The sequence below is a fragment of the Cupressus sempervirens genome, chromosome 1 (assembly GCF_028749045.1).
Source record: "Cupressus sempervirens isolate cs-2001-9-10 chromosome 1, ASM2874904v1, whole genome shotgun sequence".
NCBI lineage: Eukaryota > Viridiplantae > Streptophyta > Pinopsida > Cupressales > Cupressaceae > Cupressus > Cupressus sempervirens.
Window position 1 is genome coordinate 57589363 of NC_143118.1, and position 15678 is coordinate 57605040.

General features: G+C 33.2%; 1 protein-coding gene across 2 annotated transcripts in view; it reads left to right on the plus strand.

The window, feature by feature from the left end:
- The window catches only part of LOC149576142 (3'-5' exonuclease domain-containing protein / K homology domain-containing protein / KH domain-containing protein), a 112567-nt gene that overhangs the window by 29268 nt on the left and 67621 nt on the right, over positions 1–15678 (plus strand). The window lies entirely within an intron of this gene.

A 15678-nucleotide genomic window follows, 5' to 3' on the forward strand; every position in this document is an offset into this window, starting at 1 on the left:
GTATACTTATATATATAGATTATTTATGGTCTTTGTTTAATAACTGTTAATGTATAGATTAGTTAAGATATTATTAATAACTCTTATATTCATATTTGTATTATTCCATATATATATATATGTGCAAATATTCTAATATACAAATATGAATAAAATAAGTTATGAATAAAATGATTTACATCAATACATATATATATATATATATATATATATATATTAGTTTCTCTTTCATCGACATTAATAAGTTGATCATTATCGGGCATCCATATATACTATGGGCATCGGGCATCCATATATGTTATTGGGCAATGATTTGGTTACTAAACTTGTCGTTAATAACAGTCACGCCAATAGATGTGACTCAACTACGAGTCACGGCTATTGGTCGTGACTCCTGAACTTGACGCCCACGTATAAGATGCAGATCCTCTCTACCTTTGTAAAAACAGCGAACACATAAATATTCAAGTCTTCCAGTATTTTACAGAGCAGACAACACTTCTTATCATTTTTCAATATATATCATATTTTAGTTCACTAGATCTTCATACTATCTTTAATTTTATATTATATCCTGTCTTGAGCAAGTTATTCTGTATAATAATAAAGTCTTTAGTCTGATACTTTAACATGGTATCAGAGTAGGTTTAAAAGAAGTAAATATCTAGGTTATAGAAGCAACAGATATTATTAATAAAATGGTGATCGGTATGAGGCTTGAAGACAGACTAGAAGGTGATTTAGATTTTGTAGGCTGGAAGCTATGTCTGAAACTTATACTTAAAGAACATGGTTTAAATAAGTTTATTGAAAAATCTAACCCATCACCTAAAGGAAATTATGAACTAGAAAAATGGGAGAGTGACAACAATAAAGCTATGAAAATTATTTTGGACGGTGTTAAAACTCATCTACTTCCTGTAATCTCAGAACTAGACACTACACATGAGATGTACAATGCTCTTGAAAATATGTTTGAGATAAACAATATTGTTTAGATCATTACATTAAAGGACAAAATGTCAAATATTAAAATGAATAGAGGAGAGAAAATTTCCTCTTCATGAGAATAACTGATCTTCGAAATCAACTCTCATCCATAGGACACATTTGTGATGGAAAGGAGTTAACAATAATGGCTCTTAAAGGACTTCCGTCATCATGGGATACCTTCAGACAAAGGGTATGCTCTTGATCAAAACTACCTAAATTTGAAAGACTTAAAGCTGATTGCATACAAGAAGAGTGTATGCAAATTGCTCAAGGTCAAAGTGTTTCCTCTTCAAAAGAAGATTTTCAAGTTATCTCAACTCAAGTAAATAAGAAGAAAAGAAAATTCAAAGGAAAAAGGAAGCCACCTAACTTCTCTAAAATGCAATGTTATAGGTGTGATAAAATTGGACATGCAACATCTAGATGTCCTGATAGAACTAAGTCTCAAGCTTCATTTGCAACCATTCAAATCTCTAATGGAAATTCTGAGCACAATGCTTTCTATTCAGCACTCTCTAGTGAAGCATCAACTAGGTCAAGTACTTGGGTAATTGAGAGCGGAGCCTCTTGACATATTACAGGTTTTAAAGGACAGTTAAACTCTCTAAAAGAAGACTATGTTGATGAAGTAACCATTGGAGATGATACAAGCTATCCTGTAATGGGAATAGGAACATGTACTATTCATTTAAGATCAGGGAAAACAATTGAACTTACTAACGTACTATATGTACCTGGGATAAAAAGAAACTTGCTTTCTATCTTTGCTCTTGAAGATGGACTCAGAGTTACGTTTATGGAAGGAAAGGTCTTAGCTTGGCCTAAGAATTCTAACATAAAAAATGCATACAAAATTGGCTCTAGGCATGGATGTCTTTATCAAATTAACTCTCTCTCCCATTCAGCTCTAATTCATGATTCCTTCAAAGAAAATGAAATCTAGCATAGGAGACTAGATCATTTTCATTTTCGAGGATTACCTTCTATAGGAAAAATGGTAACAAGTATACCTAAACTTAATCCATACCATGAAGGAACTTGTTAAGGTTGTGCTCTAGGGAAGAATATTAAAACTACATTCCAAAATAGTCAAACCAAATCCAAAGAAGTTCTAGAACTTATTCACTCAAATTTATGTGGTCATATGTCAGTTCCTTCTCTAGGAGGTTCTCTATACTATATCATATTTGTGGATGATTTCTCTAGGAAGACTTGGATCTATTTTCTTAAAAGTAAAGAATTGGAAGAAATCCTGACAAAATTTAAAGAATTCAAAGCCCTTGTAGAAAACCTTTCTGGAAAGAAAATAAAAGTCTTAAGAACAGAGAATGGTAAAGAGTACATTTCTGACATCTTTATAAATTATTGTAAAACTGTTGGGATCAAGATGGAGTGCTCTGTTCCTTATAATCCTCAACAGAATGGAATAGCTGAGAGAAAGAATAAATCTATAGTTTATTCTGCTAAAGCAATGCTTCATGATCAAAATCTTAAAACTTTTCTTTGGGGTGAAGCTTCAAATATTGCTGTTTTCCTTCAAAATAGGTGTCCTCACTCTTATCTTGAATTCATGATCCCTAAAGAGGTATTTACCGATAAGAAACCAGATCTTAGATACCTAAGAATTTTTGGTTGCCCTGTCTATGTACATGTTCCTAAAGAGAAAAGAACCAAACTAGAGCCCTCAGGAAAGAAAGGAATCTTTGTAGGTTATAGTGAAACTTTCAAGGCTTATCGCATCTATATCCCTGGACAAAGAAATATTGAACTAAGTCAAGATGTAATATTTGATGAAGAGTTGGCCTACAAAAGATCTAAAGATGAAAATGAATCAAATTCAGAAGAAACTCTAGAAGAACAAAACTCTGATAATGAGAGGGAGTCTCTGATAGAGGAAGATAAATCAATTGAACCCATGGACACTACTCACACCTCTAAGGAAAAGAAAAGACCACTATGGGCCAGAAAGCTAATTGAAGAAAACAATTCCATTCCTTCAGATTGCATTAGGGAAAGAAAACGTCCTAATATATACCCAAGTTATATTGCATTAATGAGTGAAATCTCCAAATCTGAACCATCTGATGTCAAAGAAGCTATAAAACATCAACATTGGAAAGATGCCATGATAGAAGAATATAACTCCATACTTAAAAATGATGTTTGGAATATTGTTCCTAGATCCAAAAATAAATTAGTTGTCTCCTCAAAATGGCTATTTAAAATTAAACATGCTGCAGATGGAAGTATTGACAAGTACAAAACAAGGTTTGTAGCAAGAGGATTTTCACAAAAGGAAGGAATAGACTACGAGGAAACTTTTGCTCCAGTAGCCAGATATACTTCAGTCAGAACTGTTTTAGCCATTGCTGCATTGAAAGGATGGAAAATTCATCAAATGGATGTAAAGACTGCATTTTTGAATGGTGTTATAGAAGAGGAAGTTTATCTTGAACAACCAGAAGGATTTGATGTACACAATAAACAATCTCAAGTGTGCAAATTAAAAAAAGCTTTATATGGATTGAATCAAGCTCCCTGAGCTTGGTATGAACGGATAGATCAGCATCTAACTAAACTTGACTTCTCTAAAAATATTGCAGATCCAAATTTATATTACAAGGTAATACAAGGGAATATGTTAATCATGGTTTTATATGTTGATGATCTTTTGATTACAGGAGAAGATCCTCTAATTGAAAAATGTAAACAAGATCTCATTTCTGAATTTGAAATGAAAGATCTAGGAATACTACGCTACTTCTTGGGACTAGAAGTATGGCAACATTCAAAAGGAATCTTCTTAAATCAAGGAAAGTATACTTTGGATCTACTCAACAAATTTTGCATGTTGGATAGCAAGGCAATGAAAACTCCTATGGAAACAAACCTCCTGAAATTAAAAGAAGCAACTGAAGATTTTGAAAGTGTTGATCCTACTCTATATCGACAAATAATTGGTTCATTAATATATTTGGTGAATGCAAGGCTTGACATTTGTTATGCTGTAAATGTTCTTAGTCAGTTCATGTGCAAACCTAAACAAACTCATTTAGCAGCAGCAAAACACATTCTCAGGTATCTCAGTGGTACAATTGGATATGGTCTCAAATACACTAAAATTGAACTAAATCTAAGAGGATATATAGGTTCTGATTGGGCTGGAAATTCAGAGAATCACAAGAGCACTTGAGGTTGTTGTTTTACCTTGGGTTCAACAATGATATCTTGGTTTAGTCGGAAGCAGTCTTTAGAAGCATAGAGTTCTACAGAAGCCGAGTACATAGCTGCATCTATGGGAGCAAGAGAAGTTGTATGGTTGATGAAACTTCTATTTGGACTATTTGGGAAGCCACTTCCACCTACTACTATTTATTGTGATAACCTAGAGTTGCATCAAGCAATCTCTTGATCCTGTGTTTCATAACAAATCAAAACACATCAAGATACCCTACCACTATGTTCGAGACATGGTTGAGAAGGATGTAATCAAGTTGGAATATATTAGTACAGAGGATCAAATTGTAGACACTCTTACCAAACCACTTGCTAAGACAAAAGTGGAGTATTTTCGTAAAGAACTTGGTATGGTTATAAAGTTTGAGTACATGTCTCAGAGAAATTGACTATTGTACATTTTTTATATATATTATAAATAAAACCTGGGATAATCATTAAGAGGTGACAACTTCAAGATGATTTCACTTGTATCAGGAGAAGTTGTTGTAAAGTGGCATCCTTACAATAACTTGTAGCATGATTCGTTCTTGAGAAAGTGTTTCATGTAAAGGCTTTATCTTATAAATCAACAACTAGGCGGTTGATATCATTAATTTGATTATCTACAAGTTGCTTGTATAGATATATTTTCGGTACATGGTGTATATCTTGCCCTGATATTCTGACAGGCCATTACCACAATGAGTACTTGGTGATCATCATTAATTTGATGTTTTTGATAGGCCATTGCTCTAGAGAGCTTGGTGAATATCATGTGATTGATATTCTGATAGGCCAACTCGCATATTACATGATGTCATATATAAGTTGATTATATTAATCAACACTTATATTTGACATTGTATAGAAGAAGTCTTCTGATTAAAGACCTCTTATGTGTGTTTATCTTACTAATCTAAGAGGGAGGATTAATGTATAGATTAGTTAAGATATTATTAATAACTCTAGTATTCATATTTGTATTATTCCATATGTATGAGATATTTAATATACTCGTATGTGTGTGTGTGTGCGCAGATATTCTAATATAGAAATATGAATAAAATAAGTTATGAATAAAATGATTTACATCGATATATATATTAGAACATCTTTCATCGACATTAATAAGTTGATCATTATTGGGCATCCATATATATTATCGGGCAATGATTTGTTTATTAAACCTGTCATTAATAATAGTCACGCTAATAGATGTGACTCAACTATGAGTCACGGCTATTGGTCGTGACTCCTAAACTTGACGCCCATGTATAAGATGCAGATCCTCTCCGCCTTTGTAAAAACAACGAACACATAAATATTCAAGTCTTCTAGTATTTTACAGAGTAGAGAACACTTATCAATTTTCAATATATATCATATTGCAGTTCACCAGATCTTCATACTATCTTCAATTTTATATCATATCCTGTCTTGAGCAAGTTATTCTGTATAATAATAAAGTCTTCAGTCTGATACTTTAACAATAACACATTCATTATTTACCATAATAGTATCTAATGGATGGAAAGATGTAAGAAAGCGCTCTTAGAACAATGTTCTTACTGTGTCCACGAGGCACAATGTTTTTGAGAGCAATGGATTATGAAGAGAGAGTGAAGGACGGTCCATTAGAGTAAAATCTCTCTAATTTTGTTTCTCTCTCTTTCGTAGATATGCTTATATTTCCAATAGTCACTCTTCTTTTATGTTTCCATATTCTCTCTCTGTTCAATATGGAAACTTGTTAGCATGAATGCTGATGGTATTCCTTTGGGGGAGTATCCAAAGCATTGGAGAGTTTGTTAGCATGATTGACATGTTGCATTCATGACTGTGTTTGTCATTGATGTCAACATAGTATTGTTTTTGTAAACACTGACAGACTAGCAGATAGAGAATGAGGTTGTACACACTGTATATTAATGATGAGGTTAAGCGCAGTTAAGGATATGTTCTACATTGAATCCTGATGAAGTGGACAAATGCGCGTGCAGAGAGTCAAAGATATGCGAGAGTTATTCAAGAATTACAGAAGACAATGTGTAGATAGAGTACTTGAGAAGTAGTTTTTGATGATTGGATTGTATCTCTTAATAGGGATAGAATTGTGATGAATGAAGTGAGGCAGTGACAATAGACAGCCTGATGATTACGTCAGCGAGTGCGCGAGGTTAGAGGTCGCACGAGTGAAAAGTTGTTATTACTATGAGCCGACAGTGTTTTGTAATTGCAAAAAGATGTAATGAGTTGTAATATCTTAATGAGGTCCTATTATAATTAATTATGAAAGCCTCAAGGTTGACTCAGTGAATTATTTTGAGGATATGGTATAAAGGAAGGTTATTTTCCTTGTGAAGTATCTAAGAGATGTGAATGATTGTGTAAGTGCGAATTGTGAAAGTAATATGTGAAGTTGGTAAATGCAAGTAAGCGATCAAAGGGATCAGTGTGATGTGAGTTGGAAGATCTGGCATTGAGATCTAAAGAGGTTTGATCAGGTCAAGAGGACAGAAAAGGAGTTCAAGTTATTTCATTTTTATTATTTTGCAAGGAATAATACAGAGATCAGTTGGACAGTGCGTTCGGCGGTCTTGCCTTGAAGCTGTTTGGGCAGTGGGTCCTTTTGCCTTCTACAACTCTTGACAGGGTTGGCACAACTCCTAATAGGGGTTCAAAGTCTCCTAACGAGGACTGATATGTACTGAATGTATTTCATTGGTTCCTAACAGAGTCCATCCTCTAACAAAGAACTTTTATATTAGCACATCATTTGGTAGGTACCATCCCCATCAGGTTTTTCCCTCTGATCAAGGGTTTCCCTAGTTAACATAGCTGGTGTTATTGTGTATGTGTATCTTCTTATGGTTGTTGGTTATATTGTTCACATGGTTAAGGATTAATAAGGTTGATAAATTTTTTAATACTTGTATATATAGATCATTTATGATCTTAGTTTAAATACACATTCATTATTTTATCATAATATAGTATCAGAGCTTTTTTTTTTTTTTTAAAATAATAATTTCATTATTGAAATTTTGTGAGTTGTTCTTTGAAATAGGTTTTGAAATTTTTAGACTCGTAAGGTTTTCAACACCCTTTGCTTGGGTGTGTTTAAAATTTTTGTTTGTAGGGATATTTTTAAAAATCCATCTAGGGTTTCTGTATATATATATTTTTCTCTAGGCGGCTTTTCTTTTGCAACTGATGCGTTAGTTTTTCCTTTCCCTTGCTTGCGCGACCAACTTCCTCTAGAAAACGACTGGCATTTTTGGCGTTTTTGGCTTGCATTTGATTTTTTTTGTGAGCCCATTTTTCTACAATATTGTGTCCTTTTTTTGGGGGCATTTTCAACCTTTTTTTCCGCACGTCTTCTGCAAAGGGCAGCGTCTAGGGTTTTTATAACCCTTTGTCATTGATTTCCGACCATAACAATTGCGTTTTCCACCATTTTTATAGTCAAATCTGCCATTTTTTTTGGTTTTTCAAAAATGGCTACGTTTCTTTCGAAGCCCTCTTTTTCCGTGGTGTATTTGAAAACTTTTTGGAGTTTCTTAGTGGGTTTTTGCATATCTCAACTGGATTGGTCTCTATTTTATTTGGGTGCATCGTTTTCCATGCCTTGATTTTCAAGCTTGTGGATTTAGAATATAATCTTAGATTCTTTTTGGGTTTTTTTGAGCTCTCTTATGGGCGTCCTTTCATTTTTTTTGGATCTTCCATCATTCTACCTCGAATTTCGAGCCTTTTAAGATAGTCATTTATTTGCATAAAAAATGTGTAATGGCATCTCTCACCAATTTTCTCTTAGAATGTAGGCAACGTCTCAGCGAAAATAACTACTACATGTGGAAGTAGAGAATGATGATGGTTTTCGAGTATCGTCGCCTTGAGGTGCTTGTTCTAGGTACTGATACTCATCCTACCATAGTCAATGCTACTACAAAATATTATTAAAAAATATACAAAGCTAATTCCCCTACAAATTTTTTATTTTGAAGTTAGATTTACCATTAAGAGAGGGCATTAGAGTAAAATCTCTCTAATTTTGTCTCTCTTCCATAGATATACTTCTAATGGTCATTGTACTTCTGTTTCTCTCTCTTTGTTCATTATAGAAACATTCTTGTGTATACTTGTATATATAGATCATTTATGATCTTTGTTTAATAACATATTCATTATTTTACCATAATAGTATCTGATGCATGGAAAGATGCAAGAAAGTGCCCTTAGGACAATGCTATTGCAGTGTCCACAAGAGGCACAATGTTTTTGAGAGCAATGGATTATGAAGGGAGAGTGAAGGACGATCCATTTATTGTGAACATTCTTTTCCAAGTTATTAAGCAAGTTGGCCCTCAAAATACTGTTTAGGTGATAACAAACAATGTCAAAAATTGTAGGGCTGCTAGGTTATTGGTTGAGGATCGCTATAAACACATTTTTATATATCTTGTGTTGTCCACCCTCTCAACTTAATGCTGCAAAAAATTGGCAAGAAAATTGAGTGAATCAAACAAAAGTATGATGATGCTTAGGATATCCAAATTTTCATGACGAACCACCATATGTTTCAAGCTATAGTTAGACAATACTTAAGATTGAAACTCTTGAAGGTAGGTTAAATTATATAAAATGTAAATATGTTTTAGACTTTAGTTTAATTACCTGTCTAAGTTTTTAATTTTAATTTACTATTGTTTTGATTTTGAAATAGGCTGTTGAGATTTGTTTTGTCTCCAGCTATTGTCTTAAGACGCCCTGTGAAGGTTAAAGAGGCATTGTCTAGAATGGTAATCAGTTTTTTTTTGGATCATATGGAGGCAATCTAGTAGTACACGAGCAATTGCCATTAAGGAAATGATATTAGGTGACTCTTGGTGGGATTGTGTTGAGTATCTCTTGAGCTTTGTTGAGCCTATATTGAGCATGATTTGATACACTAACATGGATAGGCTTTGCTTGGATGAGGTATATGATAGCATTGACCGCATTATTGAGGATACGAAAAAAATCCTAAATGAAAATGAGCAAGATCTTGAACAAACATTCTTCAAGGAATTATAGAAAATCATGTTAAGTTCTTCAGGATTTTGTTCTTTTCTAAATTCTTATCTCATTTAGAAAATAATTTGTGATAAAATCATGGTATGTTTTTGACTCTTAAGATTCTAATTTCTAAGTACTTGCTGATGAATGTTGAATTTGTATTAAATTTTTTATTCACAACTCTTAACTCTTTAATTCCAAAATTGAATGTCCTTATAGGTTGCTAGTTCATTGTCATCTAAGAGGAATTGGAGCATATACTCCATATACTCAATAAAACACAATAGACTACATTCCAAGAAGGTGGAAGATGTCGTCTATGTGCATTGAAACTTGAGGCTCCCAACACACAAGACAATACTTGCAAAAAAGTGGGGGCAAAGCATTAGGGTGTTGAACTAGAGCATGCAGATTTAGATGATTCAATTTCTCGCCTTAGTGGACTTGGAGTTGATGATGATTATCATGAGCTACCTAGTGGTCATGATGCTGCTCCTGAGATAGAGATTGCTAGTACCAATGACAAGGGCATTGTTTGTGCTTCTAATTCCACAACAGAAGGATGATGATATTTGATTAGTGATTCTGATGGTTAACATTGACATAATAATTTTTGAACTGAAACATGGTTATGGTGGTGTATTTTGGCATTTCGCTATGTTATTTGGCCTAAAACATTAATATATATGGTTGTGTATTTTGATATGTTACTCTACTATTAGCATGGTGGCGTATTATGAACTTATTTGCTGCAGGTATGTATATATTTTTTATTGTCATATGTTTTTGTATGGACAAACCCAAGCAAATTTGAACCCACCCAATTTTGTTTGGATGAACCCGTGAATCTTTAATGACCCCTTTTTGGGATTGCCTCAAGTTTTGCCCTAACATCACAATTTCCATTAAAATGAGAATTGTAAGATGGTTATTAGATATATAACCTTACCACTGCCTTTTTAACAAGGTAAATTCTGGTCTAGGTCATGCAATCACCGCATAAGGGACACACACACACACACACACACACACACACACACACACACACACACATCCCCTACTAGGTTTAGAACAGTGTTGTAAATAACTCATTTTCTTACTCTTCTTTTAAGGGTACCAACATATGTGTGGAATCTCTTATCCCTTCCTTGATTAAACCCATCTGAACAGTAACTTATATATATATCTATATATGTATATATATATATATATGTATATATATATATATATGTATGTATATATATATATATATGTATATATATATATATATGTATATATATTCTTCCATTATAAGTAACATCTTTTGATCAATATTCAATTTATGTTAGTGTTTCTGGGGGACGCATTTCTGGCAAAATTTGACCTGCCCCCATTTCTGAGACGTCCTGAAAATTTGGAAACTTCCAGAAACCTTTCGCTCGGCTGTCCCTTAAAATTAATGTTTCAGTTTTAATAATTTGTTTGATTTCCATTCTCATGTGAACTCTAAAGTTAAATTATTTAACACAAACATTATATGTTAAGGTTCTATAATTCATATAAGCATGCTTTAACCATGTTTTATGTGAATATTTTATATTTCCCTATACATTTTAAATTTTCCCTATTTCTATCTGTTCCCACTGCTGTCCCCTGCTGTCTCCTGCTCCTAGAATTTTTTTAATCCTGGAAACCTGTTTTCCTGCCCACCCCATACCCTCATCCCGAAAACCTGGGGTAACATAGATATATATACATATTAATAACAATCTATATTCTGATTATTATCATATATATATATATATATATATATATATATATATATATATATATATAAATAATACAATATAAATAATTCTGATATATATGATCTATATAGATTATATAGAATTCAGATATAATATTCTGCTATGTCAATCCTTTCCACAGCTTCATGACAGCCTTATTTGCTCTCACAGAGAATTAGCTAGCAACATAAAATAACTAGATTTTCTCCTTATGAAGAGTATCAAAACATATTTTATCCTCTCTGACATCTTTCTAAGATTAAGGTTACCAGATAATATATATAAATTGATACCTTCTGCACCATCAGCACCAATTAGAATTAAGTAAATAATTTCTGATCCTTTATAACCCCACAAGTGATTGCAATATCACAATTATGAATATCTCTGAAGTTCTTATTCGATTTTCTATAACCCCATTTAGCATTGCTGCCTGCATTGAGTTTTGTTGACTGTAATGTGGTATCCGGTTGGAATATAACAACCACTGATTCTGTATGTGGTCCCTGCTGATACATATCTTATCTTGTGCTGCTTGCATATATTCCTTACTTCCTAATTGATACTTAGTCAATGTTGCCCTTTGATGCGTGGCCCATATCCTCTTTGCTTGTTGTGGGTTTACTTATGTGATCTGTTGTTTCTTTCTTATTGGCAATATTTAATTTGATGCATCTTTGCTGCTCCTTATTCCTCTCCATGTGTTGGCTATGATTCCTTGCTATTCCGTGCCAACTTATACCTTATTTACCGAAGACATGTCTTCCATTAATGAATCACAACTATTCATAACTATATGCTAATTTATTAAGTTAATCTCTTACTGCAAATCCTACCTTAAGTTGACCTTCTCTCATCTCTAATTATTGCTTGCAATTCCAGATCTGTATGCACCTTGCTCGATGATCATTAGTTTTTTATTGACTAATTGTTATTTGCAATATTTTCTGTCAATGTTATCTTTTATATATATATATATATATATAGGTTTTTACCAAGGGTCAGCTGGAATTCCTTTTATATCCGCTGACTCGTATTCCTTCACTATGTTATGATTAATATTAATAACAATTTATATTATTATTATTTATTCTCTGATTCATTTTGTTATTTTTAATCATTACTAATATATTAACTGTTATTTATTTATTGTTTATTTTTAATATCATTATTATTTAATTATATAATATTATCATATTATAAATTATTATTTCAATAATATGTTTTATTAATAGTACATTATTATATTTACATGTTATACTATTATTTTTAATATATATATTTTTGGTAATCACTTTTGAGGGAGCTTTGAACCAATGGGCCACATGTGGGGACCCCATCCTCGTGGTAATTACATTATTAACACTTTTTGGATAGCACTTTAGACATGAACGTCTTGATGCGATAGCTATTTGAGATGGCATCCCTTATGACTCCCGACAAACTCAATCTCCTTATACCTCCCTCACACTCCTTATGACTCCATATTCATCTCCATATTTTTAATGACTCCTTGTCACTCCATTTCATATCCTTATAACTCCCGTACCTTATCTCTCCATTGATCTATATTAGTCAAGCACCATAGCATGTTCATGCACCATATGAACTACTGTCACATTTGCCAACATCTCCCCAGTGTTGGATTGTGTAGAGCTTTTGCCAGATCGGCCATGGTTATCAAGGCTTTCTCCACGGAAAGCAGTATGCGGGTAGTATGTCTCTACCAACGCCGATCACATGTGAGCACACAAACCAACCTTTAACAACCATCCATTGTGTCGCACAACACCTCGTCTTTCACAATAGGGTCTGGGCAAGCATTTGGTGGAATTAGAACTCAGAATGCCTTATCAATAAGGCTCATGCCAATACCGTCATGTTGCAAGGTGATCCCTATTATTTTTAATAGTTTATTTTAATAATCTATTATTATGTTAAGAATAGATTATATTGTATTTTTAGATTTCCTTTTATTAGTATTCTTTGTTTAATAAAATTCTATTGTCATTATTTGTATCTCAAAATGGGAACATCACAATTAGGGTTTTAAATGGGGGACATGACAAAACCCTAATCTCAAACCTAAATCCAAATAAGAATGGAGACCGACAACTTAGTCCATAATCTACTACCATTAGCTTGCACTCATTTTATTATTTCAATGAATCTTACCTTTCATTGTTTGCCTAGAGAGAAAATGTCCATCAATTTGAACAAATTGCTGAATTTGTTTGCTCATCGACATAACTGTTTATATTATAGATTGCAATTTGGATTATTGTTGATTGTTATTGCTAATAGTGTGGAAGTTGTCCGATTTATCATTGTTATTGTATATTTCTTGATCATCACTGTTTCATTTATTTATATAAATGGTTGTGTCATAACTATTTTTATTTACTTTTTGTCTATCCTTCCATTTGTGCCTCATGAAGATGCTTGGAAAAGAACTATATTGTTCGTATAGATGGAGACTTCACAATCTCCCCTCCTTGAAAATGCTTGCCCATAAGCATTCCTATTTTGCTATGATGATTCCCTGGATCCTAAGTAAGTATGTAGAATAGTCCATATGCCATTCTCTCGTAATCTAGGTGACACCTAACTTATCAAACTTCACTATTCTTTGAAACAATTCATTTGAATTACTTGTCATGTACATTCATGAGTACCCAAGGTTATCACACCAATTGAACATTATGTATCTAGGTTGATTATTCGTACCAATGATCTTGTGATGTCTATACATAGGACAAGCCGTCTAATATTGTATGAACTCTTCAAAAGGATGTCCTTTGATGATCTAAAACCCTTTATTGTAGCCATCATAAACCCTTTGACATTTTTTGACCCTTGAGCTCCAACTAATTTCAAAATCATTTTTTTTTTGTACCACCACATTAATGTGACACCACTCTTATTTCAATAGTTCGATTCTCATGCCTAAATCGTAATTGCCTCATTGGAAATCTTAGGAAGTGCTCCTTATCTAGCTTCCGCCTGGAATAGTTGTCATGGATAGTGTTCTTCTTAACTAATGGAAAGATCTGGTTTAAAAATAGGAACAAAATCGTGATAGTTCCCCAAGAATTCCAAAGGAAAATCCCAATTGTTGAATGACCTAGAATGTTGGTAGCATAGTTCTAGGATTTTCTAGAACTCTCCAAGACCTGGCAGGATTCGAGGTGAGTGACCCTAGCTGACTCCTAGGGGCTTGAGACTCTCTAAGAACTATCTCTAAGTGAGACTCGCTAGAGACTAGTACTTTGCCGAGTCCTATCGAGTATTGCCATTTTTTTGCCAATTCTCTAGTTGAATCAGTCTTGCCAAATCTGTGCCATGTCCGAGTCTCTTATTGTTAACCTCAATGAATTTAGAGATGGTTCAATAGCTCTTTAACCATTCATTGTTGCATTTTCATTAGGCAACAATGGTAGTAATAACTATTTTGTGAAGACATCTTTTGGAAGTGTTGCTTCTCCTTTCTATCGAACTCTAGTAATCCACATTTGATCTATATTTAAAGGAAGGAATCCTGATCTGAGCTGTAATTGTTTGTAGTTTGATTGAGAGTATTGAGAAATAGCATTGCAAGGGTTTGGCCATTGGTTCCAAGCTTGTCTCGATGCTTGAAACAATGTAGTGTTGATGGCTAAGTTTATTAATTGCATATCACTCATATCCATCTTGATACACTATTGTAAAACCCAAATGACAAATCCGTGATGCCATTCACAACAATAATTTAATTACCAATAATGAAGCACACTCTTCACTATGAGGCTGGAGAAGCAAATAAAGATAAAGATTTAAGGAGGCTCTTAGACCAGGTCAATGGTCAAGATGAGATAATATAAGGCTGTCAACTACCCTTCATCTATATCTAAATTGGCTAACAATTCAGCCACCAACACAATGCAAAAAACAACTTCCCTTAAATAGGAGCGAAGAGCCTTGGCCTTTCTAGAAAAAGCTTAATTCACTAATTAGGACAATCACTTTTGTAGAGACCTTTAATAAAGTTTAACAACATTCAGCCAATCTATTTCAACCACAATCTTCTTTAAACCAAGAGACGAGGCTAAATAAATCCCACCAATTATTGCATCCATTTCATTTCATGTTTAGAACATTTAAAGAAACATGTAGCCCCTATGTACAAAGCACCTTTGATTATTTCTAACCACAACACTAACACTGGCCAAACTTATGGTTACCTCTAGAAGCCACATCCAAATTGATCTCCAAAAGTTGCTCAAGGGTCTTAACCAAATTGGATTTAATTTTTCCACACTATTTATTATTAACACTATTTATGGGCATTGACTAAATTAATGTTCATGCAGCAATTTCAACAGCAATTCAATAATGTGTTGGCAAAATAAAATTTATAAGTTACTTCCCTGTTCACTTATTTTTTTTATTTGATGTCATTTTATTTATTAATGATGCGCAAGCCTAGCATTCCATTTTGTTGTTTTTTTGTATGACTTCATGATCTTTTCATCAATGTCTAGTCAGTTTTAAAGATGTCTTCTGAGTCACATGTAGAAATATTGTATCATAATCATCAACTTTTTTGATAGGTCTGATTTACAGTTAGATTTGGTATTGCTAGTTAATATTTGTGAATTTTGTG